The sequence below is a fragment of the Hyperolius riggenbachi genome, chromosome 6 (assembly GCF_040937935.1).
Source record: "Hyperolius riggenbachi isolate aHypRig1 chromosome 6, aHypRig1.pri, whole genome shotgun sequence".
Taxonomy (NCBI): Eukaryota; Metazoa; Chordata; class Amphibia; order Anura; family Hyperoliidae; genus Hyperolius; species Hyperolius riggenbachi.
In genome coordinates this window covers 32,069,311-32,097,117 of record NC_090651.1, presented here as the reverse complement: position 1 = coordinate 32,097,117, position 27,807 = coordinate 32,069,311, and the positions used below count along the sequence as shown (strand labels likewise).

General features: G+C 45.5%; 1 protein-coding gene across 1 annotated transcript in view; it reads right to left on the bottom strand.

Moving 5' to 3' along the window:
* The window catches only part of ZFYVE9 (zinc finger FYVE-type containing 9), a 108,731-nt gene extending 81,312 nt beyond the window's left edge, over window positions 1-27,419 (bottom strand). The window contains exon 1 of the mRNA XM_068239077.1: window positions 27,254-27,419. The gene's annotated coding sequence lies outside the window, so the exon portion shown is untranslated. The remainder of the gene's footprint in view (window positions 1-27,253) is intronic.
* Window positions 27,420-27,807: the final 388 nt, after the last annotated feature.

Sequence of the window (27,807 nt, the reverse complement as noted above, 5' to 3'; positions counted from 1 at the left end):
CCCGGTGCCTATGCCCTAATACTTTACCTGTCCAGTGTCAATGTCTCCGTACTCTTCTTCAATCACGCCCCATGTGGTAGCTGGTATCTTGCACGTGGGATGCATGTGTGCAATATGCCGGCAAACACGTGGAAGGGAATGAGGAAAATGAGAGTGGAGACAGCAGCGGACAGATAAAATATATGCATGGGCATAGGAGGAGGGGTTGTATATGTCCATTTGGGGGGGGGGGGGGGCACAGCTGGCCAGGAAACAATGTGGTGTCAGTAGGCCGATTCACGAAAGATTTCTTGCTGAGATCGATTGGGAATATGCCTGTGGTTCATGGTGGACAAAAGATCTCTCTCAGATCTGATTCAATCAGAGCGAGATCGGTCTCTTGCATATATGGCCACCTTTACTCATCTACATCGATTTGAAGGTAAGAGTGACGGACGCCGGTAACACAAAGATGGGCATTGACCTGTTTAAAAAGGAAACCTTTATATTGGCCCGCTCTTTCCCGAAGACAGGTTTCTGAAATATACGGTATATTTACCGGGAACATTCAGGCCCTTTAAAGGAAATCTGAAGTGAAAAACTTATGATATAATGAATTGTATGTGTAGTACAGCTAAGAAATAGAACATAAGCAGCACAGATATGAGTCTCATATTGTTTACAGTACAGGAAGGGCCCATTCACACTAGAAGCGTTTTCCGAACGTTTTGCAATTGATTAGTGGTTTTTAAAATCACTCCCATTCACCTTCATTAAAATCACGGTAAAAATCGCAGCGATTTTTGCATATGCGCTCACGAAATCGCTGTGATTTTTACTGCAATTTTAATAAAAATGAGGGCCCTTTTCCACTATTGCGGTGCAAATTTGTTGCAGAAAACACAGAGGCGAATTCGCATGCGTTTTCGTGTACTGTTCTAAGTAAGCGATTTTAAACAGGTCATTGCCAGGGTGCTTTTACATTGTTTTTTACACGAAAACATATGCGAATTCGAATGGAAATTTGCATGGCAAAAGCGCATGCGAATTTCCTATTAAATACATTATAGGCGAATCGTGCGTGGCGTGTGCGGCAAGAAAATTCTAATGACTCTGCTGTGCAGATTTTTTTTCTGCACAGCAAAACGCTCAGATTTCCTGACAAGCGGAAACAGGCCCATTTACTTGTATTAGCTATGCAAATCCGCATGCAGATTCGCTGTAGTGGAAACGGGCCCTGAATGGGAGCGATTTTAAAAACCGCTAAATCGCAAAACGCTCAGAAAAGTGCTTCTAGTGTGAATGGGCCCGAAGAGTTAAGAAACTTCACTTGTTATCTATGCAAAAGAGCTTCTCTGAGCTCACCAACTAATTTAGTCAGAGAGCAGTGCTATTTTCTGAAGCACTTATACATCAAAGAGACAGTGAAAGACAACTTCAGATAAGATTTTACTGCAGGGAAGGTCACAGGGTCATTAGCTCTGCTCTGTTTCATAGTTTAAAATGCAGAGTGTAGTTTGAAAACTGCAAATATTAGAGCACGATGCAATGTTATAAAAAAGAACGCTATATGACTGAAAATAAAAATATGAGACTTTTCTTTGCTACTAATGTTCTATTAATTATTCGTACTACACATACAATTCATTACATCATTAGTTGTTTTTTTTTGCTTCCGTGTCACTTTAAGCATTTGAGATTTCCATTGTATTGCCTCCCTGAATTATATTGCGAAGCAATGAGGATATTTTCTGTGCCACAATGCTGGGAAGGGGTCAGAGCTGCGGGGCAAGGACAGACCATTCTGAGGACATATGTCTGGAGATAGATCTCATTACGGTGGGTCACTGTTACCCCCCCTGCTGCGGCTGATGGGAGATGAGTTACAGAGAAGACGCATTGGCCCTGCCTCCAGGTCCCCGGGAGTGTGACGTAAATTAATGGCAACGGCTAAAATTAAACCGCCGTCCTATTTGCAATTCTCAGAAGAAATCGCAGAGAGATGACACATATTTAACGGCAGCATAAAACTGGGAGAAGATGTCTCCAATCACACGCTGAACTCTGAGCACAGGGACAGCTGAAAAATCGGGAGAACAAGGGGGACCAACAACACCCAATAGCTAGTGCTGTGGTTCAAATTCAGCATAACGACCTCAGAACACCCGAATACTGCCAAACATCCCACTTCAGTAGCATTTCAGCACCAAGAGGACAAGGTCGGGAGAGTTCACTACGCGTTTCTCAGGACTTCTACGCACTTCACGGCACATTTCGTGAGACTCCTATACTTTCTCCTTTCATCTTTGAGCCATGATGTGCAAGTAGTGAACTTAGAGGAGGTCAATTGGGAGCTGCAACTGGCTGTTCATTTTTGGTAATCAGGTGCCCAGGTGGTAATTTCGGCGCCTGATGTGACTAGTAGCCGATCAGCTACCACATAGTATTTACTGGATGTAACAGCTCATAGGTAGTTGGCTTCAGCCATTTGTCCTGTGGGCACTAAGGTTAGTGGGGGGTTAGGGTTAGGCACTTATATCGGAGGGTCAAAGTTCAGGTTCAGGTGTCTGGTAGTGCATAGTAAAATATTGGTAATTTAAAGAAAATCTGAAACGTAAAAAATTACTCTTTTTACATTGCAGTCATCTTCAGCAATAATGCCATAGCTGAAACGCCGCATTCCTGTGGAAGACCGAGGCCCTAATCACCCCGAAATCCCCGGGGCAAAATTCGGGGCTGCATACGGGTAGAGGCAGAGCTTTGTGTAGTAGCTCTGCCTCTACTCGTGTCAATCTCCGCCTCCACCTGCCCCTTTCAGTCTTCTTTCACTGAGAGGGGCGGGGAGAGGCGGAGATTGATGCGACGGGAGGCAGAGCTACAGCCCAAAGCTCTGCCTCCCCCGGGCAGTAAAATCCACGACCTGGAAACTTGTGGATTTTTGCACCAGGATTTTGGGGATAAAACCTTGTTGTGCCACGGGGATGCTGCAATTCAGCTCTGGCATTAATGCTGAAGAGGACTGCAATGTAAAAGAGCAATTTTTGTACACTTCCGACTCTCTTTAAATCACTGATACCCTACTATTGGCAGCACCAAACGGGCACCCAACCATGGGGCCACCAGTTATGCAAGCTGCATGGCGGCACCAAAAATATTGGCCGGGCTTAGGCATCGCGGGGGGGGGGGTTAAGATTAGGTGTTGCTGTGGGAAGGGGGTAAGCCCCAGGGGGAGATCAGTAAGCGTTAGGCATTGAGAGGAAAGGCTTGTGTTAGGGTAAGGTGAGGTCATGGTAAAAATATTGGTAAAGATTACCGTTATTTTACTATAGCAATTAACTAGTAGAATGCAGGGCTGTAGAGTAGATACAAAAATCTTCTGACTCCAACTCCGACTCCTCAGTTTATGAAACCACCGACTTCAAATCCGACTCCAGGTACCCAAAATTGCTCCAACACCGACTCCACAGCCCTGGTAGATTGTCAGTAATTTCACCAAAATACTAGCGGATTTCTCCAGTGCCCTTTTGCCGCAGCGCCTATTTAAACATAAACGCTGCAGAGAGGCTGTCAGCAGCTACCCAGAGGTGGCCAAGGTAAACACTTAGGGACTGTTCTCACTCGGGCGATTCCTGCTAATCGCCAAAGCGCTAGCGCAATATTAACCCATGACTGGGATCTCACTGTCGCAATTGCCGCTGATCGCAGGTGTTTCGCGATTAGAGGCAGTTGCAAACCGTGTTCCCTGCAGCATTTTGGCGCAATTCAGGAGCGATCACGAAACAGTGCTTATAAAAGCGCTGATCGTGATCGCTCTGAATCGAGAGAGTGTACATTGATTTTACCGTGCTAATCACAGTAAAATCACTCACGCTAAACTGTAGTTTTGCGCTTTTAAGTGTGAATGGGCCCTTAGTGCTAAAATCTATAGATTTTCCTTTTCTATTGGATAAAGCCTACCATGTTTAGAACATTGTTATGCATAGAGGTATATGGAGGCTGCCATATTTATTCATCCTTAGGCAATACCAGTTGCCTGGCAGCCCTGCTGATCTATTTGGATTCAGTAGTATCTGAATAACACCAGAAACAAGCATGCAGCTAATCTTGTCAGTTCCGTCATTAATGCAGGAAACCCCAGATCTTCTGCATGCTTGTTCAGGGGCTATGGCTAAAAGTATTAGAGGCAGAGGATCAGCAGGACAGCCAGGCAACTGGTATTGTACAAAAGGAGAAAAAAACATGGCAGCCTCCCTACAGGTGTCTATTAAATGCACATACAGAAATAGTGCCACAACTTTTCCCAGATGCTTTAGGCCATTTTCATTTGTCAGTGATCTCTTCCTGTCCATCTTGCGCCTCTGAAATGCCCATCTAGAGAATAGGAGCCGTCCTCTGCCTGGCCAGCAGCTGCTTAGCCTCTGCCCTCCCATCATTCACATGCATTAGTAGTAGAGCCAGCGGAAGGCGAACCCGCGGCCCCCAATGGACTGTAAAACACATGATAGATTTTACAGCATGCTGCAGCTCCGTGTGTCGGTTCCTGTTACAGCACAGATCGCAGTCATTCTATAGTCGTTCACCCAGCCGTGCAGAGAAGCTGTACAAATGGCTAAGCATCATTGTCTGCCCTGGAAATTAGGGACAGCGGAGATTTGCTGTTCGGCTATATCGCTATATCGCTGACATTACCAGCAAGCTATGCTAAGCAAGCGAGTAAACACAGCCGATCGCAGTGACTGCTTTACCGCCACCGGTCATGAAAAAAGGGTCAGCAAACTACAAATACTCCATGGTGTGGAGTCTATACAGAATCTCACGAAAAGGACAACACCTCTCACATTTTTGTAAATATTTTAATATCTTTTCATGGGACAACACTGAAGAAATGAATGACAATTTAATACAATTAATACAATTATTATTTAGTATTTATATACTACCTACATCTTTTCCACAGCGCTGTACAAAGTATATTGTCTTGTCACTTAAAGGATACCCGAAGTGACATGTGACATGATGAGATAGACGTGTGTATGTACAGTGCCTAGCACACAAATACCTATGCTTTGTTCCTTTTTTTCCTTTTTCTGTCTGAAAGAGTTAAATATCAGGTATGTAAGTGGCTGACTCAGTCCTGACTCAGACAGGAAGTGACTACAGTGTGACCCTCACTGATAAGAAATTCCCCTTTTTATCTCTTTCTTGCTCTCAGAAGCCATTTTCTGCTAGGAAAGTGTTTTATTGTTGGAATTTCTTTTCAGTGAGGGTCACCCTGTAGTTACTTCCTGTCTGAGTCAGGACTGAGTCAGCCACTTACATACCTGATATTTAACGCTTTCAGGAAGAGAAAGAAAAAAAGGAACACAGCACAATTATTTGTGTGCTAGGCACTGTACATACCCATGTCTATCTCATCATGTCACTTCGGGTATCCTTTAACTATTCCTCAGAGGGGCTCACAATCTAATCCCTACTATGGTCATGTCTATGTATATATCGCGTAGCTGTAGTCTAGCGACAATTTTTTGGGGAAGCCAATTAATCTCCATGCAGATAGTGCCCTAACTGGGATTCGGCACTGCAAGGTGAGAGCGCTAACCACCACACCACTGTGCTGCCCTTAGAAATGTAAAGTAGTCAGTGTACAGGTTGTATAACACTGCAAAGTTGCTGTTACATCAAAATAACTGAACGCACAGCCATTAAAGTCTAAACCACTGGCAACAAATGTGAGTACACCCCTAAGTGAAGAATGTCTAAATTGTGCCCAAGTGTCAATATACTGTGTGACCACCATTATTTTCCAGCATTGTTATCCTCTTTATCCTCCATGATGAAGCTTGAGGATGCCACACAGATGCTCAATGCAAATAACGATCTCTAGCCCTGTTTGTAAATCACCCCTTCAGGTGTTTGCATCCAGGACATCTCACTTGCTTCTCCCCTTCTCTGGAATTCTGTACTACACATGACATGGCACTCCCCAGCCCACCAAACCTACAGCTCGTCCTAAATTATAAGCTCCTAAGAGCAATTGCCCCCATAATCTCTTCACATTGCTGCCACAACTATATGTAGCAGATATGATTATGTATTTCTATAACCACTTCTATGACACACCTACATTTGAATCCTACTCTGTAAAACGCCTTAAAGGGAACCAGAGACGAAGCACCCTCATGTATTTTACCATATATATAAATGGGAAAATGAGAGTAAACACCTACCCTGCTCTCGGTTTCATTCTTCTCTGCTAAATCTGCCTGTTATCAGCCCTGATAAGAATCCCAGACTGAGCATTCAGTCTAGCTTTCACGGGAATGATTATAGCTGAGTCAGTCTTCTGTGATGTCTTTTCAAGCCCAAGCCTGCCCCCTTATGGTTCTGATTTCCTGCGATTTATCTTCGAAGCAGCAAAGCAGAGCCACAAGGGGGCAGGCTTGGGCTTGAAAAGACATCACAGAAGACTGACTGAGCTATAAACATTCCTGTGAAAGCAGGTGTCAGTCAGGGATTCTTATCAGGGCTGATAACAGGCAGATTTAGCAGAGAAGAATGAAACAAAGAGCAGGGTAGTTGTTTACTATCATGTTCCCATTGATATATATGGTAAAAATAGATGAGGGTGCTTCGTCTCTGGTTCTTTTTAAAGGAGTTATCAGGCAATCTAAAGAAAAAAAGTGCTACTTACCCAGAGGTCGGCCTGACATCATCGCCGGGGACCAGGAGCGAGCTGCGGTGAATGGCTGAAGGGAGAGCTGCGGCGAGGGACATGCTGGGAGCTTGGGGCTGGAGGAAGCCCCGGGTAAGTAGAACTTATTTTCCTTAGATTGCCTGATAACTCCTTTAAAGATATACTTATAGATATATAATTTATATAGTGCTGACATTTTCCGCAGTGCTGTACAGAGTATATTGTCTAGTCTCTTAACCATCCCTCAAAGGAGCGCACAATCTAACCCCTACCATAGTCCTTTGTCTATGTATGTATTGTGTAGTGTACGTATCGTAGTCTAGGGCCAATTTACTTGCCAATTAACTTATCTGTATGTTTTAGGTGTGGGAGGAAACCAGAGTGCCCGGAGGAAACCCACACTCCACACAGGAGAACATACAAACCCCTTGCAGATGTTTACCTGGCTGGGATTCGAACCGGGGACCCAGCTATGCAAGGCGAGAGCGCTAACCACTACGCCACTGTGCTGCCCCCATGCCACTGTGCTGTTATACACATCAAAAATCCCTGCCCCCTCCTTCCAGGTATAATCTGAAAAACTGATGATGGGACTGATGAAGTAATCAGACTATCAGTAATGCTAGGTACACAAGATACAAGTTTCTGGTAGATTTACCTGCCAGATCGATTTTTTTTTTCAACATGTCCGAATTTTGATCGCTTTTCTGATCGATTTCCATAGAAGTGAACAGAAAATCGATCAGAATATCAATCAAAATTCAGATCGGACATGTTAGAAAAAAATCGATCTGGCAAGTAAATCTGCCAGAAAATTGTATCATGTGTACCTAGAACAAGAAGAAAACCAAAAACCCTCTCATTGACGTGTTTACAGTGTGAATGCACACTGTATGCCACTAAGAACATGCACTTCCTGCTGATTTTGGTTACAAGCTACACAATTTGCATTGTATATGCATGCAAGCCAGAATTTTTAGCGTCCTATTAGCTATCTCCAAACTTGACTCTTGCATGCGAGTTAATCACTGCATTCCCTTCCTGTCTGTGCCCTACCTATGTACTGCTGATAACAGGTAAGACTGTCAGGCCAAAGGAATGTAAACAATGAGGCTACACATAGCAGCACAGGGGTTTGCAAGTGCAGGTATGAGCAAGTGATCAAAGTGTCTGTTTAAAGCGGACCTGAACTCAGAACTTCCTCTCTGCGCTAAGAGATAAGCAACAGCATAATAACCTTTAAAGAAAAGCATCTACTTATTACCGCTTACAGAACTCCTGCAATAAATCTGCAGTGCATCTACTTCCTGGTTATTTGGAAGCAGACAAAGGGTTAACATCCTGTGTTTACATATTAGCTGTGTCTGCTGAGGACTGAAATGTCTGTGCTGACACAGCTGAGAGCTCAAATTACACTTGTGATTACTTGAAGATGAGGGGGAATTAGACAGGCTCTTCTCTCTAAAAACACACAGGGGGCATTTCCTTATGTTTTCCTGGCATCCTGTGTAAGGGCTCATTCCCACTAGAGCGTTTTGGCGTCGATTTCGGCAAAACGCTCAAGCGCCAGCGCTTTTTAAATCGCTAATGCAATGATACCCTATGGGCCCATTCTCACTTGGGCGATTTGCGTTAATCGCCGGCGATTGACGCAAATCGCCAAATCGTGCTGGTGCAGCACGGTGGCATCGTGGTTAGCGCTCTCGCCTTGCAGTGCTGGGTCCCCGGTTCGAATCTCAGCCAGGTCAACACCTGCCTGGAGTTTGTATGTTCTCTCCGTGTCTATGTGGGTTTCCTCCGGGCACTCCGGTTTCCTCCCACATCCCACAAACATACATATAAGTTCATTGCCCCCCCCCCCCCCCCCCAATTTGACCCCAGACTACAATACATACATAGGACTCTGGTAGGGATTAGATTGTGAGCTCCTTTGAGGGACAGTTAGTGACAAGACTATATACTATGTACAGCGCTGCGGAAGATGTTGGCGCTATATAAATACTAACAATTTTTTTAAAAACGCAAACGTGTAGCCTGCACCATTTTCAAGCGATTTCCTGGTGATCGCATTTCAGTGTTATAGAAACGCTAACGTGATTGCGGGGGAAAAAATAAATAAATAAATCACTGCTGTGTCCACTTATTTTTCAACATTAAATCGCGGAAAAATCACTCCCGCAAAACGCCGGCAGTAATAAGAGTTCAGGTCCACCATAAAGAGGAACTGTGGTGATAATAATATAATGAATTAAACTGATTATTTTTGGGATGTTGGAGGAAACCCAGAGTGCCCGGAGTAAACCCACAAACTCTGTGGAGGTAGTTCCCTGGCTGGGATTCGAACCGGGGACCCAGCACTGCAAGGCAAGAGTGCTAATACCTACAACTCCATGCTTCTATCTCATCTTTATGGACGTGTCAAAAACCCTTGCCTTGAATTCTGGTCATGTTTGCCCATAAAGCATACTGGTTCTCTTCTCTGTGTGAATAGCTAATCAACTGTTTTCATCATAGAACAGATAAAGCAAAAACACCAGCTGTCAGCAACACAATGTCCATCCAGAAGATGACTGTAGCTCAGTATTGTGGTATATAGTAAATACCAGCCCCGCTCTCCACCACCCAGAGCCACACATCTCAGCAGGATACTGACAGGAGCTCACAAATTACTACCACTATGGGCAATCTGTCCGGAAAGACCGCAAGGTTATAGATCCTGCGGAAAACCTGCATAGGCAACACATGAGCAGAAGGCATTTCTGCAGAGTTGTCAGTTACCCGGGCTGCTGTATCAGCCGTGGAGCAGGTGGGATCACTGACCTACTGACCAGGCAAACCATACTGCCAACATCCACGGTGACGGGGCGAAAGAGCAGACAAACAACCTCTGGAAAATCAGATTACTGATAACGGACGTCAACCTCTGCAAAATGACAAAGAAACTGTTCAACTAAAAAAAGTCAGACTTGCAAAATGACAGAGCAACGGCACAACTACAAAATGACAGAGCAACGGCACAACTACAAAATGACAGAGCAACGGCACAACTAAAGTCAGATCTGCAAAATGACAGAGCAACGGCACAACTAAAGTCAGACCCTACACAATGACAGAGCAACCCCAAAACTAAAGTCAGATCCTACAAAATGACAGAGCAACGGCATAACTGAAGTCAGAACCTGCAAAATGACAGAGCAACCGCACAACTAAAGTCAGACCTTCAAAATGACAGAGTAACGGCACAACTAAAGTCAGACCTGCAAAATGACAGAGCAACTGCACAACTACAGTCAGACACTGCAAAATGACAGAGCAACCACACAACTAAAGTCAGACCTGCAAAATGACAGAGCAACGGCACAACTACAGTCAGACCTGCAAAATGACAGAGCAACCACACAACTAAAGTCAGACCTGCAAAATGACAGAGCAACCGCACAACTAAAGTCACACCCTACAAAATGACAGAGCAACCGCACAACTAAAGTCAGACCTGCAAAATGACAGAGCAACGGCACAACTACAGTCAGACCTGCAAAATGACAGAGCAACCACACAACTAAAGTCAGACCCTACAAAATGACAGAGCAACCACACAACTAAAGTCAGACCCTACAAAATGACAGAGCAACCACACAACTAAAGTCAGACCCTACAAAATGACAGAGCAACCACACAACTAAAGTCAGACCTGCAAAATGACAGAGCAACGGCACAACTACAGTCAGACCTGCAAAATGACAGAGCAACCACACAACTAAAGTCAGACCTGCAAAATGACAGAGCAACGGCACAACTACAGTCAGACCTGCAAAATGACAGAGCAACCACACAACTAAAGTCAGACCCTACAAAATGACAAAGCAACCGCACAACTAAAGTCAGACCCTGCAAATTGACAGAGAAACCGCACAACTAAAGTCAGACCCTACAAAATGACAGAGCAACCGCACAACTAAAGTCAGACCTGCAAAATGACAGAGAAACCGCACAACTAAAGCCAGACCCTGCAAAATGACAGAGAAACCGCACAACTAAAGCCAGACCCTACAAAATGACAAAGCAACCGCACAACTAAAGTCAGACCCTGCAAATTGACAGAGAAACCGCACAACTAAAGTCAGACCCTACAAAATGACAGAGCAACCGCACAACTAAAGTCAGACCTGCAAAATGACAGCGAAACCGCACAACTAAAGCCAGACCCTACAAAATGACAGAGAAACCACACAACTAAAGTCAGACCCTGCAAAATGACAGAGAAACCGCACAACTAAAGTCAGACCTGCAAAATGACAGAGAAACCGCACAACTAAAGTCAGACCCTACAAAATGACAGAGCAACCGCACAACTAAAGTCAGACCCTACAAAATGACAGAGCAACAGCACAACTAAAGTCAGACCCGACAAAATGACAGAGAAACCGCACAACTAAAGTCAGACCCTACAAAATGACAGAGAAACCACACAACTAAAGTCAGACCCTACAAAATGACAGAGAAACCGCACAACTAAAGTCAGACCCTACAAAATGACAGAGAAACCACACAACTAAAGTCAGACCCTACAAAATGACAGAGAAACCGCACAACTAAAGTCAGACCCTACAAAATGACAGAGAAACCACACAACTAAAGTCAGACCCTACAAAATGACAGAGAAACCACACAACTAAAGTCAGACCCTACAAAATGACAGAGAAACCGCACAACTAAAGTCAGACCCTACAAAATGACAGAGAAACCACACAACTAAAGTCAGACCCTACAAAATGACAGAGAAACCGCACAACTAAAGTCAGACCCTACAAAATGACAGAGAAACCGCACAACTAAAGTCAGACCTTGAAAAATGACAGAGAAACCGCACAACTAAAGTCAGACCCTGCAAAATGACAGAGCAACAGCACAACTAAAGTCAGACCCTACAAAATGACAGAGCAACTGCACAACTACAGTCAGATATAGAGATCAGCTGAGAATTCATCAACGTCACAGGAGAGACAATTCTTATGGACACAGGATTTAAAAGTTCATTGGAAGAGCGGAGTGAGTGGCTAGGTGTGTACCTCTGAGTAAGATCGGAAATGTAGGTTGAACAGGTTTTGTGGACAGATTTGTAGGTCAGACACAGTATCTTGAATCTGATTCTGGACTGGATAGGAAGCCAGTGGAGGGATTCACGGAGGGGGGCCGCCCTGGTGGAGCGATGGGAACAGTGGATAATTCAGGCTGCCGCATTCATGATGGACTGCAGTGGGGCTGTTCGGGTCATAGGGAGACCAGACCGCAGGGCATTGCAGTAGTCAAGGCGGGAAATTATGAGGGCATGGATGAGGAGTTTGGTGGTGGCAGAGGTCAGGAAAGGGCGAATCTTACAGATGTCACGAAGGTGGAAGTTGCAGGACTTTGTGAGGTTTTGGATGTGGGGAGTGAAGGAGAGTGTGGAGTCCAGGGTGACACCCAGACAGCGGGCTTGAGAGGTAGGGCGAATGGTAGTGTGGTTAGCCATATATTGGTTGTATCCTGTGCCCAAGTCTCCCGTCAGCCAATTCATAGGTATGCTGCCTAGGGCCCCATTACCTCTTAATCCATCTCTGACAGTGAGCAGTAGTTAGCACTCTAGTTAGATGATTCTGAAATTCAGATAAGTGGACATGTAAGTGTGAAAAGTAACACTAACGTTGAAGTTGAACTAATGAAGTTCCTGTACAGTAGATGGTGTCACAAAATTTAGTGTTGTATGATTGTGTTGGATAACGATTTACGGTACCTCAAAATATCTTTACATTGCTAACTTCTAAAAACAGAAGCCACAGGCGCACACACTTCCTTCGATACATAAAAAGTGATATAGAGCTACCTGGAGGAAGTTAACACTACTTCATACCAAAATACCGAAACATTCGCTCAGCTCTGTAACCAGGTCAAGACCAGGTAAGTTACTTGGGCTCTTTTATGTTTTGGCATGACTCTACCGGTAAGGCCATTCATTAGATAATGCCTTAAAATGGCTGAATGGCCGATTTTTAAGAGATAATGAATTTATTTAAGTATGCAAAGTAACTATAGCAAGTGGAACAACAAATGTAGTCACATATCCCTATTTTCAGGGGTTACATTTTAATGTTGAAGTTTGCACAGCAGCCATTTCTGAGTGATGTAAAATATGGTTCACTTAGCTGCCAACGAAAAAAAAAAATGAACATTTAAAGAACAACTGAAGTGAGTGGTACATGGAGGCTGCCATACTTACCTCCCTCTAAGCAATACTAGTTGCCTTTGCTTAAATGTGCACCTGTACCAACATTGTGAGATCGTGAAAACGATCGATTGTCGCAAAACTTTTTTTTTTTTTTAAAAGCCAGTCGGCAAAAAATGCATAGTGAGTATGGGCTTTAATTAAGACACTACTGGAGCCATAGAGATAAGCCAGATTGCCAGGCAACTGGAAACTTTTATAAGGAAATAACTATGGCAGCCTCCATTTCCCCTCAGTTCAGGTGTCCTTTATGATGCATACTGTCGCACTATTTGTGTCGCCTGTCAGGATCTCGCTCGATCTTCTGGGCAATACTCCACATTTATGCTCTGCAGTGATCTCTAGGAGATTTTTGGAAGATAAAGAATAAAAGTTTTAGTGTTTGCAAATTTGCCTACAGCAGCAATAGTCCCGAGGCGGGAAGGAGGAGGGAATGGGAGGGTGAGGAATATTGCTGTAACCCCGCCTCTTCCTGCCTGAAAATCTGACTTTAGCCAAAAGTCTAATTTTTAAAGGATACCCGAGGTGACATGTGACACGATGAGATAAACGTGTATGTATAGTGCCAAGCAAACATAAAACTATGCTGTGTTCCTTTTTTTTCTTTCTCTGCCTGAAAGAGTTAAACATCAGGTATGTAAGTGGAAGTTCCTGTCTGAAGGTGCGTACACACATGCGACTATAGTCGTTTGAAACGATCGCTCCCCGATCCTTTCAGACGACGATCGTTTGAAAAAATGCAGCCAACGACCATGAAGTCTAACGACGGACGAGCTAGATCGTTCAAAACGAACGATCTAGCTTGGCGGATTTTTCCCAACGACGATCGTTTGCAAAAGTAGTACATCGTTGGAAACGGTCGTTCGTACTAGGCTTGACATGCGCATTTCACTATTTCTTCATGGAACTTTTCATTTTTATGCGCAGGCGCAATAGTTACTTTTACGTAATGTAACGCTCGTTCTAACGATCAGATCGTTACACACCTTTTAAAACTAACTTTACTTAGGTCGTTCTTTCATCAATTAAAAGTTCGTTCGTCGTTGACAACAAACGATCGTTGTCGCATGTGTGTACGTAGCTTGAGTCAGGACTTGGTCAGACTACAGTGTGACCCTCACTGATAAAGAATTACAACTATAAAACACTTTCCTAGCAGAAAATGGCTTCTGAGAGCAGGAAATAGACAAAAAGGCTAAATAGTTCATAGATTTTAGCTCTGGCATACTTTAATAAATGTGTCATCAAGCAAAAACAATAAGACAGTAACAACTTAAAAAGTAGATTTAAATATAAAATAAAACTGTGGAATATGTTAAAAGGTCATTTTTAGGAGAAGGAGGATCGATACAATTGTTTATTTTATTAGTTTATGTTCACCTCTGTTGTCCTTTAAGCAGTGATTGCTGGGACCCGGAGGTACACAGAGGGTCTATGGCTAGAAGTTTTATGACTTGTACACACCATATAATTTCCAGTCAGATTTCAGGTTAAATTGATCATTTCTGACTGATTTCCGATCGTTTCTCTGGCCGATTTTCCAATCACCTCTGTATAAAATCAATCAGGAAAACTATCAAAAATCAGATCGAACCAGTCAGAAATGATAAATTTAACCTGAAATCTAAATGGATATTGCATGGTGTGCAGGGCTGTGGAGTCGGTACAAAAATCTTCCGACTCCAACTCTGACTCCTCAGTTTATGAAAACACAACTCCGACTTCAACTCCGGGTACCCAAAATGGCTCTGACTCCGACTCCTCGACTCCGACTCCTTAGTCTAATAGTTAACAGGGCTGTGGATTTTGTACAAAAATTATCCGACTCCCACTCCCGACTCCAACTCCTCAGTTTATGAAATAAACGACTCCGACTCCGGGTGCCCAAAATTGTCCCGACTCCTCGACTCCGACTCCACAGCCTTGATGGTGTATACCAGACATTAGAGGCAGAGGATCAGCAGGGCTGCCAGGCAACTGGTGTTTAAAATTTAATAAATATGTCAGCGTCCATATCCCTATCACTTCAAGTTCCCTTTAAAAATCCCTTGCACACATATAGCTGTCCCATAAATACATAATAAAGTAAATAATCCATTCCATTCATTGCATCACAAAGAAGCAGCCAACCTCCCACCGCTGCATGCAAAACCATCCGACAAGATGATAAAGCGAGGATTGTGCAGCCTAAACAGAAACCCAATAAAAGGAAGACAAATGAGATAAAATGGAATAACAGTAGGCAGTGGATTGCAGCCAGAAGCTGGGCATGGTCATTGTACGGGAGAAGCAGGGTGCAGCCATGCAAGTGAATGGAACAGTTTGCTCACAAGACTTGTGGCCCACATCACTCCATTCACAGATCAAAGTCTCCGTTCATAGCTGGGAAGGAGAAGCAGCGTATCTAAGGCGTCGCTGAGGTCCTCAGCCTCCTCGGGAGCCCAGATTACACGGGCCCACCCATATAATGACACACGCTGAATGGAGATGACCTCATGCAAACAATGACCTACAAAGCATTGCTGTCTTCTCGTTATTCATCCACACGCAGCGTGCACAGCGGCCGCATGATTCACAGACACCGGCCGCGCTGTAAACTCCTGGCTACAAGCAGCTCGTTAACTTCTCCCATTACATACCTTTTGTGTGAGGGGCGTAAAAGCAGGTTTTGATCGCTATGAATGCCCTTCGCTGCGCGGGCTGCAAATATATTCAATCTTTTCTATCTTTCATTTGATGGAATTTTTAACTCAATAGCACGATTGCATCTATGCGAAAACAAGCAGGGAGATGGAAAAGTGGGATCTACAGTGCATCCGGAAAGTATTCACAGCGCATCACTTTTTACACATTTTGCTATGTTACAGCCTTGTTCCAAAATGGATTCATGTAAAACTGAGACAGATAAAAATAAAAAAAATATACATACCCGGGGTTTCCTACAGCTTCCTTCAGGCTCATAGGTCCCTCGCCGTCCTCCTAGGATCCTCCGCAAGATCAGGGGCGTAACAATAGACCCTGCTAGGGGTGCTGCTGCAAGGGGGCCCAGAAGCTGCAAGGTCCCCGTGGAGGGAGAAGTTTATTTTCCCTGTCCCGAGAAAACAACAACTGATTGCACAGAAGGAAAAAAAAAATTACATTCTATCTACTCTCTGCACAGTTCTAATAACTGCATCTGCTCAGCCATTGTTAAGGAATCATACAGTTTTGTTTGTGGAAGGGGGGGGGGGGGTTGACGCTTATCCTTATTTGTTTTCTGAGGATTCAGCTTTTGTTTTAGTTCTTCTTAGACTATTATATAATAAATGAGTTCATAGTTCAACGCAAACCATGATGCAAACCACCCCCAACCATGGGAGGGTCCTGATGAAGCCAAGCTAACAGTTAGGACATGGCTTTTTAGTAAAGCTGCTGAATGTTTGCAAAAAAAAAAGAAAAAAAAAAAAGAGAAGGAATAAAAAAGTGAAAAAAAAAAAAGTTGTGTAGACAAAGTTTTGCAGACAGCCCCTATTCAGTGTTTAGCAGAGTTCTGTGTACAGTGCCCAGACCCCAACCTCTCTACTCCTCCCCAAGTGCTGTGTACTGTAGTGATGCTGGAGAAGTCTGTAGAGCCAATTCTGCATGGGAAAAACACATTCAAGTGTGCACTAGCCACATTCAAGTGTGCACTAGCCAATTGAATAACATTGGTTCTAGTTTACCTGTGCAGAAAGTCGGGGGGGGGGGGGGGGGGGAGGGGGCATCCAAAGTTTTGCAGTGAGGCCCAGTAATTTGTAGTTATGTCCCTGTGCAAGATGCTCCACTAACTCCATGAATTGAAGCGTACAGCGCACGCACGGCCAGGCCACACGCGCTCTCTCACCGGGAGAGTTTCGCACCTAAGCACAGAACGCTGCCGGCCGTGCGACGGGGAAGCGCGCTCAGCCGGACTGCGTCCAAGTTGTCCCGACTGGCGGCATTACTGGGCCACCTAGTGGAGGATCCAGGCGGCTTGAGAAGATGGCGAGAGTACAATTAGCCTGAAGAGGGCTCCGGTACACTTGAAATTCATGATTTTCCTCAGAATACTACACACAACACCCCATGATGACAACATGAAAAAAGTTTACTTGAGATTTTGCCAAATGTATTAAAAATAAAAACAACTGAGAAATCCCATGTACATAAGTTTTCACAGCCTTTGCTCAATCCATTGTTGAAGGATCTTTGGCAGCAATTACAGCCTCAAGTTGTTTTGAATATGATGCCACAAGCTTGGCACACCTATCCTTGGCCAGTTTTGCCCATTGCTCTTTTCAGCATCTCTCAAGCTCCATCAGGTTGGATGGGAAGCATCAGTGCAACCATTTTAACTACTTTAATAACACAGGCTTACACCCCCCTAGTGACCAGGCTATTTTTTCACAATACAGGGCTGTGCAGCTTTGTCAGCGTGTTGCACATCCCTACAACTAAGCACACAAATGAATTTTTCCTCCTTTTCTTGGTGCGCTTTCCCTCGTAAATTGCAGTTCCAGGACTTGACGCCAATCGGTGTTAGGCGGTCCTGGGGCTGTCGACGCGTTCAAGCCCATTGGAGTGACGTGGTCATTAGGTAGTTAAAATCTCACTGGAGATTTTCAATTGGATTTAAGTCTGGGCTCTGACTGGGACACTTAAGGACATTTACAGAGGCCTCGGAGCCCCGCCCTGCTCTGTTACTAAGCAATACCACCCCGGACTAGGCCCTGATTGCCTCGGGTCAGGACCTTTGAACCGGATACAGTACTGCGCAGAACGATCCTAAAGGATGTGGTGGCTGCGTTCCCAGTGGCCTCTTCAGCGCAGCACACGTGCTCTCAGCACAGGCAGCAGTGCACGTGAGGCCACGCCTACTGTGGGGGATCGTACTGCCCATAGTGACAACAGGACGAACTTCGGGGTCACATGACTCCGACATCCAGCGTTCTGGAACACTAAATCATCTGAAAGACTTATGACATAAATGCAGTGAATGCCATATTTTTATAACGTATCAAAGCTAAAAGTTTCATTATGTTCTACAAAGTGGACCTGTCACTAACCTACAAAGATGTGTTAGTATGCGGGGCAGACAAGCAGCTGTGATATATATGGAGCAAGAGATGCCATACTTCCATTAGCTACATCCTGTTTATACTCACCATAATATTCACTTGGCTTATAGCGGGTAGCAGTAAACAGCAGCTAGCTCGTGTCTGGCGGATCGCTCCAGAGCATGTGCATGTTTAGTATAAAGCAGACTGTTTATATGTCACAATGACAATATGAGGAAATAGAGGCACTAAGCATGGGAATGTGACAGTAGCATCTGATCTCACACGCATGATCTAAAGCCACAATAATAATGCTGTAAGACATAAACTCTACAAAGATAACCAGGTAGATCCTAACGTAAGATTCTAAAATGTATCATGCTGGGTACACACGATGTGTTTATTCGGTCGATTTTCCATCTGAACGATTTCAGTTTCGATTTTCCAATCAATTTCCGATTCGATTCTGTTATCTTTTCTTATTTCCATTCACTTCTATGAAAAATATTGATCAGGAAAACGATTGAAAATAAGATCCGACATGTCGGAAATTATCTTTCGAACTATCTAATGCTTGACATGCGCGGCTCAATTTTCCTGCTCGATCGTTTCGCCACTCGATTCCGCAGTCAATTCTCTTATCTTCCGCTCGTTTTTCTTATATTTTCCCATTCACTTCAATCCGGAATTGATCGGCGAAACGATCGGGCATGTCAGAAATGATCTATCGAGCCATCTTAATTGCTCAAAATCGAGCCGTGTATTCCCAGCATAACACAAAATTGTATGGTGTGCATCTAGCATTAATTATACTTAATGTGGACCTGAACTCAGAACTTCTTCTCTGCTCTAGAAAATAAGCAACAGCATAATAAACAACATCTCTTTGTTACAGCCGATACAAATCCTGCAATAAATCTGCAGTATGTCTACTTCCTGCTTTCATGGAAGCAAACATACGGTTAACATTGTGTTTACAAATTAGCTGCTCTGGCAGGCTGAGGTCATTCCTGAGCAGAAACAGCTGAGAGATGAAATTACACTGTGATTTGTCACAGATGAGGGGGAAATAGACTAAATACATACAGGGTGCATTTCTCTGTGCTTTTCTGTCCTGTGCAAGAGTTCAGTTCACTTTAAAGCCCTGATTCAGCCTCCTATTTTTCATCATGCATAGGATAGTCAATTTGCATTAATCAGCAATAAAGTTTTTGTGAATTGCACGTCTGAACACGTTTACAATAAAGATATTCAAAATACCTGGCTGGATCTCACGCTGCTTCTGTAGATCCAGGTTGCCAGCAGAGTGAGGGCTCGTTTCCACTATTGCGGTGCGGAATCGCCTGGATTCCACCGCTGATGAAATCGCATGTAGGTGCGTTTTATTACGCCTTATTTTACGCGATTACGCATGCGGTTAGGCTATATGCGTTTTTAACCATGTCACTGCATGTGTTAATTTACATTGGTTCCTATGCGGAATCGCACGCGTAATCGCGTAAAAAACGCGTAAGAAAAACGCATGCGATTTCCCTAAATACATTGCCTGCGATTCGCATGCATTCCACTCGCAGGCGAATTCTGCGGCTCTTTTGTGCGTTTTTTCACAGCTGAAAAAACGAACCTCAACAACGCTACAGTGGAAACAGGCCTATCCACTTGCATTACATGTGCGAATCCGCATGCGTTGGACGCATGCGGATTCGCGATAGTGGAAACGAGCCCTGAAGGTTTCTGCCACAGCCCAAATCACCTGACCCTGCTTGTCGCCTTCCAGTGTTCAGAGAGATTCTGGGCTCTTTCACACCAAAAATCAGAATTGCATTTGGTGATTTTCACTATGTTGGCCTCAATCGAAAAACACAGGAAGAATGCAGCAGAACTACAAATGCCTTTTTAGGAAATAAAGAACGCATTCAGTATGAATGCATTCCTACGATTCCAATTGTACCTTTACTATACCTGCGTTTGAAAAATTACAAGCCGTTAACACCCCCCCCCCCCTCCCCCCCCCCCAAAAAAAAAACCTGCAGCCAGTGTGAAAGGACTCACCTTCTTTGTGGCCAGTGCGGAAGATTCAGTATGTTGTAATGCATTTAACATTTCCTATTAATAAACCACACGGGTACCTCTCGTCCTCCTAGCCTGTTTGCAAAAAGAAACCTTTTTTCTCTTCTAATTAACCTTTTCTAATTGCTAAAAACACTGGAAGGCTGTGTAAAGGGTTAAATGCTTATAGGAAGATGATTAGACTGCTGGGATGCAGTGCTGGCCACAAAGTGTCAAACTCTCTCAGTAGTGGGAGGAGATGTGTTTGGTCAGGTGATTTACTCAGTGCTGGGGAAGCAACTCTAAGGCCTGGAACCCACTGAAATCCGCAAACGCAAAACGCAACCGCTAGCATTTTGTCTGAGCGGTTTGCAAGCGTTTTCGGTCGCGTTTTGCAACAGTGTATTTTTTTGCTCAGCGGTTGTGTAGCGTTTTGCGTTTCGCGTTTTTATCCTGATTGGTCCTGTGAATTATTTTTAATTTTGTTACAGTGTGCTGAACCGCAAAACGCTAGCAAAAACGCTCAGTTTAGGTTTTGCTGAGCGTTTCTGCTAGCGTTTCAATACTTTACATTGAAGCGCTAACGCTCCCAAAATGCTGCAGGTCCTGCGTTTGCGTTTCTGGGAAACGCAAACGCTCCTGTGGAAGTTGCCCCATCCACTAACATCAGCTGAGCGTTTTGGCAAAACGCTAGCGTATCGCAGCGCTGCCAAAATGCTCAAAAAAACGCTCTTGTGGATTCCAGCCCTAAGGCCCCGTTTACACTTAATCAGTTGCTCTCAGTTATAACTAAAAGAAAACTGATTTTCAAAGTTATGTCCATGTTTTCAAATGACACCTTTCACACTTAAAGGGATACTGTAGGGGGGGTCGGGGGAAAATGAGCTGAACTTACCCGGGGCTTCTAATGGTCCCCCGCAGACATCCTGTGTTGGTGCAGCCACTCACCGATGATCCGGCCCCGCCTCCAGTTCACTTCTGGAATTTCTGACTTTAAAGTCAGAAAACCACTGCGCCTGCACGCCGGTGTCCTCGCTCCTGCTGATGTCACCAGGAGTGTACTGTGCAGACACAGACCATACTGGGCCTGCGCTGAGCGCTCTTGATGACATCAGCGGGATCGAGGACACGGCAACGCAGGCGCAGTGGATTTCAGACTTTAAAGTCTGAAATTCCAGAAGTGAACTGGAGGCGGGGCCGGAGCATCGGTGAGTGGCTGCGTCAACACAGGATGTCTGCGGGGGACCGTTAGAAGCCCCTGGTAAGTTCAACTCATTTTCCCCTGACCCCCCTACAGTATCCCTTTAACGCGTTTTAACTGAAATCTTTTTCACAATGCACTGCTATGGAAAAAACACGTACCAACGCGCACTAACTGATTAAGTGTAAATGGGCCCTTTATCACTTGGTATGTGTTAGTGTGCGTAAGTTCGCGTTTTTCCCAGTGTTCTCCCCAGAATTTTTTCCAGCCGGGTGGCATGAAATAGTAGCCGGGTGGGGCAAGATAAGCGAGCGCAGGGCAGGTTCTTCTGTGTGCAACTCTGCTTACAGAATAGGAGGAGGTGAGCCGATAACAGCCGGGAGCTCACCAAAACTAGCCGGGTAGAGCACCCAGCTAAAAAGAGCCTGGGGAGAACACTGTTTTCCATAGCAGTGCATTGGGAAGACGATTTCAGTTAAAACAAATTAAGTGTGAAAGTTGCCATTGGAAAACATGGGCATTACTTTGAAAATCAGTTTTCTTTCCGTTTTATCTGAGAGCAACTGATTAAAGTGGTCCCAAATTAAAAATACAAGAATTTAGAAATAAAATCTATTTTCTAAATTATAATAATAAATAGCAGCCTTTTTTCAGCTGCATGATGACAAATATAAAATATTTTACATTTATTGGAGGAACCCCTCCCTTCCTTTCAAATTGCCGGGATTTTTCCGGCAAACTGGTGAAGTAGATGGTGTCCAGCAATGGAGGAATTGCTAATGGCTGCCCCCAGTATAACCCTAGTTATGGAAAGAGAAGGGTGAAAAGCATGCACTGAAATGATCATAGGCTTGAAGGAGTGTTTATTTATATTTGTATGTGTCAGAGTGCTGCAACTAAATATATTGAATTAAAACATTTTTTGGTTTGGGTCCGCTTTAAGTGTAAAAGGGCCCTTACGGGCAACAAGGAATAACAAAATAAAGCCAGCCAGATACTTCTAATATATTCACTTCAAAAACTCACAATACCCCCTTTACTAACTCAGAATTTGTGATTAACTAACTCCACCACACCACTGTTATCAATTTCCAAACACAAAAAGGAAACCTTCTGAAAATCTGATCATCTGGAAGGTGAAGTCAAGTTGAAGCTCATCAAAGTCCAAAATTCAACAAGGACAATTCTAACACGAATAAGGATGATAGTTTAAAGAAAACCTGTATTAAGAAAAACCTTCCCTGGGGAGTACTCACCTCGGGTGGGGGAAGCCTCCGGATCCTATTGAGGCTCCCCCCCTTGTCCTCCTGTGTCCCACGGCGGGGATGTAAATATTTACCTTCCCGGCACCAGCGCAGGCACAGTATCGGCTCTCTGCTCGGAGATAGGCAGAAATAGCTGATTGTTGTCGGTCCGCTCTACTGCGCAGGCGCAAGTCTCCTGTGCCTGCGCAGTAGAGCGGTCCTGACAGAGATCGGCTATTTTCGCCTATCTCCGCGCTGAGAGCCGCAACAGCGCCACCCGCTGGAGCCAGGGACAGTAAATATATCAGGCTTGTCGAGCCAGGATTGCCGGAGACTTCGGGGGAGCCAGCGCTGGATTGACTGCAGCTACAGGGGAGGGGGAAGCCTCATTGGGACCCTCAGGCTTCCCTCTACTGAGGTGAGTACCCCCAGGGGAACTTATTTTTGTTAGAGTCTCTTTAATATAAACAGTGCACAGAAGCACAGAATGCTGGACAGAAGAAAACATTTCATGAGTCATGTGTTCTGGGACCTGCTGTACAATTTGCCTCTGCCTTCTCTGACTTCACACGTCGGGTGGGTAAGTCGGTTGGCCATCTGTCCCAAAAACTATAAGGCCCTGTTCAGACTGCACGCGTTTCCAACCGCGTTTTGGAAACGCGTGCGGGAGGCCGACACGCACGACATCAGACAGTGCATAGAGTGCACTGTCTGATGTTCACACTGCATGCGTTCCGGACCTGTGCGGTCCGGGAACGCATGCTGCATGCATTTTTTGCCAAAACGCGTGGCTGTCCCATTCACTTTTCAGTAATGGGATCAGCCACGCAACGCATACAAACGCGGATGGCGTGCGTTCCGCACGCATGGCCATCTGCGTTTGTAACGTGAACGGGGCCTAAGTATAGGCCAATAAACATGTCCAAAAATTAAAGCGGACCTTAACCCTTGCAGAGGAAACAAGAAGAACACAGAGAAATCTACCTTGTGTGAGTTTATAGAGAACAGCCTGTGTAGAACTTCTCCCTTATCAGCAAGTAATCAGAAAATGTAAATTAAGCTGTCAGCTGTCTGTCAAATTCTGTCAAATTCTGAGCTTATATGTAAACACAGGAGGTTAACCCTTTCTATACTCCCAGGATACCAGGAAGTTACCACACTACAGAATCTCAATAGGAGTTCCATAAGCTGTGACAAGGCAATGTTACGGTATCTTACTTCAGTTAAGAATTTTCCTTTCAATGCTCCAGCAAGTGAGCACAGACAAACAATAGATCAAATTGCACAGTGCTCAATATGCAGGGATTGGCGTGCAATAATCACACAACAACTTGCACAGGAAGCATATTTCTCATCAGTTCATGTAAATACAGTACTGATAGTGTGCTACTCTGTCAACATTTCTGTGCAGCTTGGATGATACTGTAGCATTGTAGCCATGCACGGGCAAGTCACAGATGACAGACACTTCCCTCAGCAATCCGGCAGCAGCTTACAGTTAGCACAGGTCTCACCAGTTAATGTAAATATAGTATTGATAGTGTTCTCCTCTGTCCACATTTCTGTGCAGCCTGGATGATGCTGTAGTGTTGCAGCCATGCACGAGCAAGTCACAGCTGATGGACAAGTCCCTCAGTAATCAGACAGCAGGTTACAGAGGTAGCATAGGTCTCACTGGCTGGTGCTTTTGAGGTAATCTACATAGGCCCGTGAGTAGCGTGCAGATAGCGAGCGGGCTACAAGAGCCTGCCAGCCCACCCATAGCTCATGCGTCTCCAACTGACGCACAACATATTTAATAGGAAATTTGCATGCATTTTCATATGCAAATTTTACAGTGAATTTTACCACGAATTTCCGGGCGTTTTCGCATAAAATCAATGTAAAAGCACACAGGCACTGGCATGGTTAAATTCGCATACTTACTAACATATGCAAAAACGCCCGCAAATTTGCGTTAAAATTCGCATATGCGTGCAAATTCGTTTTGCGTTTTCCGCGACTAATTCGCACTGCACAAGTGGAAACGGGCCCTTAGGCACTTTTTCACTTGCTAGGTGCTAAAAAACATATTTTAGAGATAAGAGGAGAAATCATCCTGTAAGAAAACTCATGAGTAAAGTTCATTGAATCCAAGCCATTGTATCCTATGATATTTAATGATTACTTATGTGGTGATAATGCAGGAAATGACAATGGAAGTGACAAGAGGGAGATAGAGACTATGGCATGCAACAGAAGTGTGAACCTGAGACGGTCCATTAAGTTTTACTGTAGATAATAGAGAATCAATCCCGACGCAATAAAAGCCAGCACTGTGCGTGACGAGAGGGCCGCCGCGCATGCGCTCCTGCCAGACGCAAGCCACTGCCAGAGGGAAGGGGGGAGACACATTCCCAGCATCGTACTGCAGCTCTAGAGTCACACATACTACAACTATCATAACACAACTACAGAACTTTCCTTTAGGAAAATCACACCAAACATCAGTCAAACCACATAGAAATAATGTATGCCAAGTTTTAGGCTAGGTTCACAGTTGGACAATCCATTGAGCTTCCAGTTCAACAGGAAAACAACACAACAAAAAAGTCGTATTGCACATTACCTCCACGTGACGTTGAATACAGTAGGTACAGTAAAGCATACAATGAAAAGTATGCTTCCCTGTACCTGTTAACGTGTGCGTTGAGAGGTAACGCCTGCATGCAGTGCATTACCATTACGCAACACATTGCACCGCACTGTGATCATCAGATCGACTTATCATTGCCATGCGGACTTCTCACCGCACAGCATGCTTTGTGTTATGCCGATAGAATCCACTTGCACTGCTATCGAGCCAATGTGAACTGAGCATTACGATATTGTGACATGACGTTAGCAATGCAGTTATATTGTCAGACGCAACGCACTGCAAACACCCCGGGATACTTGGGCGCAGGACACTGCTGGTATGGCTGATCCTGCTTCTGCACAAGTCCGGGCTGTGTTAATTACTATTCCCCCTCCAGGCCGCCATGGATAGTGGGGAATGATATAATTCAGCTTCCAGCGATTTCTGGAGGTCGAATTACTGTGTTTTTTAAGCAACTTCGGCTTCGTCTTCTGAGGGCGCCGACGTTACTCACTGAGCGCCGCTATAGATGTGATTCCTATAACACTCTATGGTGGCGCTGGCTGCGCCCAAATCTATCAGTGCTGAAAAGCACTGCTCCCCTGCTGAGACACTAATTATCTCACCTGTGCATGCGTGTGCTTTTCTGCAAAACATGTACTGTTGGTGGGCCTTGAGGACAGGGTTGGGGAACTCTGCTCTATAGCACCAACAATAGCTGGAGACATGCGACAGCTCTATAGTGCCCCATTAGCTAAAGACACCCACTTATAATGGCAAAAAAACTTGCAATAGTAGTATGATGCTCTATGGCACCTCCAATAACTAGAGAAACATGTATGATGGTACTGAAGGACAGCAATACATGTACTGGCACCTCCTAGTACTGCCCCTATAGAATGCCACTGTTCCGAAAAGTCCATACAGCCCCCCTGCAGGCAGAGGCACATGTATGCAGGGGAGAGCGGTGCTGCCCCCTGCAGGCACAAGTACATGTATGCAGGGGAGAGTGGAGCTGCCCCCTGCAGGAAGAGGCATGTGTGCAGGGATAGTGGTGCTGCCTCCTGCAGGCAGAGGCACATGTATGTAGGAAGAGAGGTGCTGCCCCCTGCAGGCAGAGGCACATGTATGTAGGAAGAGAGATGCTGCCCCCTGCAGGTAGAGGCACATGTATGCAGGGACAGAGGTGCTGCCCCCTGCAGGCAGAGGCACATGTATGTATGTAGGAAGAGAGGTGCTGCCCCCTGCAGGCAGAGGCGCATGTATGCAGGGGAGAGCGGTGCTGCCCCCTGCAGGCAGAGGAACATGTAAGGAGAGCAGTGCTGCCCCCTGCAGATAGAGGCACATGTAGGGAGAGCAGTGCTGCCCCCTGCAGACAGAGGTACATGTATGTAGGGAGAGCAGTGCTGCCCCCTGCAGGCAGAGGCACATGTATGTAGAGAGAGCAGTGCTGCTCCCTACAGGCAGAGGCACATGTATGCAGGGAAAGAGGTGCTGTTCCCTGCAGGCAGAGGCACATGTATGCAGGGAGAGAGGTTCTGCCCCCTGCAGGCAGAGGCACATGTATGCAGGGAGAGAGGTGCTGTCCCCTGCAGGCAGAGGCACATGTATGCAGGGAGCGAGGTGCTGCCCCCAGCAGGCAGCGGCACATGTATGCAGGGAGCGAGGTGCTGCCCCCTGCAGGCAGAGGCACATGTATGTATAGAGGTGCTGCCCCCTGCAGGCAGAGGCACATGTATGTATAGAGGTGCTGCCCCCTGCAGGCAGGGGCACATGTACGTATGGATAGAGGTGCTGCCCCCTGCAGGCAGGGGCACATGTACGTATGGATAGAGGTGCTGTCCCCTGCAGGCAGAGGCACATGTATGCAGGGAGAGAGGTGCTGCCCCCTGCAGGCAGAGGCACATGTATGCAGGGAGAGAGGTGCTGCCCCCTGCAGACAGAGGCACATGTATGTAGGGAGAGAGGTGCTGCCCCCTGCAGACAGAGGCACATGTATGCAGGGAGAGAGGTGCTGCCCCCTGCAGGCAGAGGCACATGTATGCAGGGAGAGAGGTGCTGCCCCCTGCAGGCAGAGGCACATGCATGTATGGATAGAGGTGCTGCCCCCTGCAGGCGGAAGATGGAGCTTTGCCCTTGTTGCGGCCACTTACCAGAAGGCGCCTCATGCCGACTCCCCGCAGCAGCGGCTCCGTCTCACAGACAGCCAGGAGAGCTGCTCAGTACAGCCCGGTGTCCTCCGGCCTCCTCCGCTTCCAGCCCGCCGTGCGGCCCGTCTGCCCCCAGCTCCGCTGTCACTGCCATGTCCGGCCCGCCGAGAGGAGAGGCGGGGGAGAGAGAGGCTGGCACCGGGCGGAGAGCGCCAGCCCCACCTGCTGGCCGGGAGGGGGCACTGCAGCCAGCCTGAGATGGGGCGAGGAGACTGGCAGGCAGTTTCTCTCTAGTGAAATTATGTTATTTTTCTTTTCTTAGAAATGCTGAAGAGAGCATGCAGACATATGATTTTATTTTAATGTATATATTTATTTGTGCTCTGGCCTTGGTTACCTTTGTAATTGCTGGAGGGTCTGTCGATCACAAATGCTCCATGCTTCTTTCTCATGTTAGTCAGAATCAGAATTTATTTCGCCAAGTAAAACGCGAGTTGTACCCGGAATTGTTTTTGGCACAACAGGGTCGGTGATAATACAGTAGATGATACAGCAGA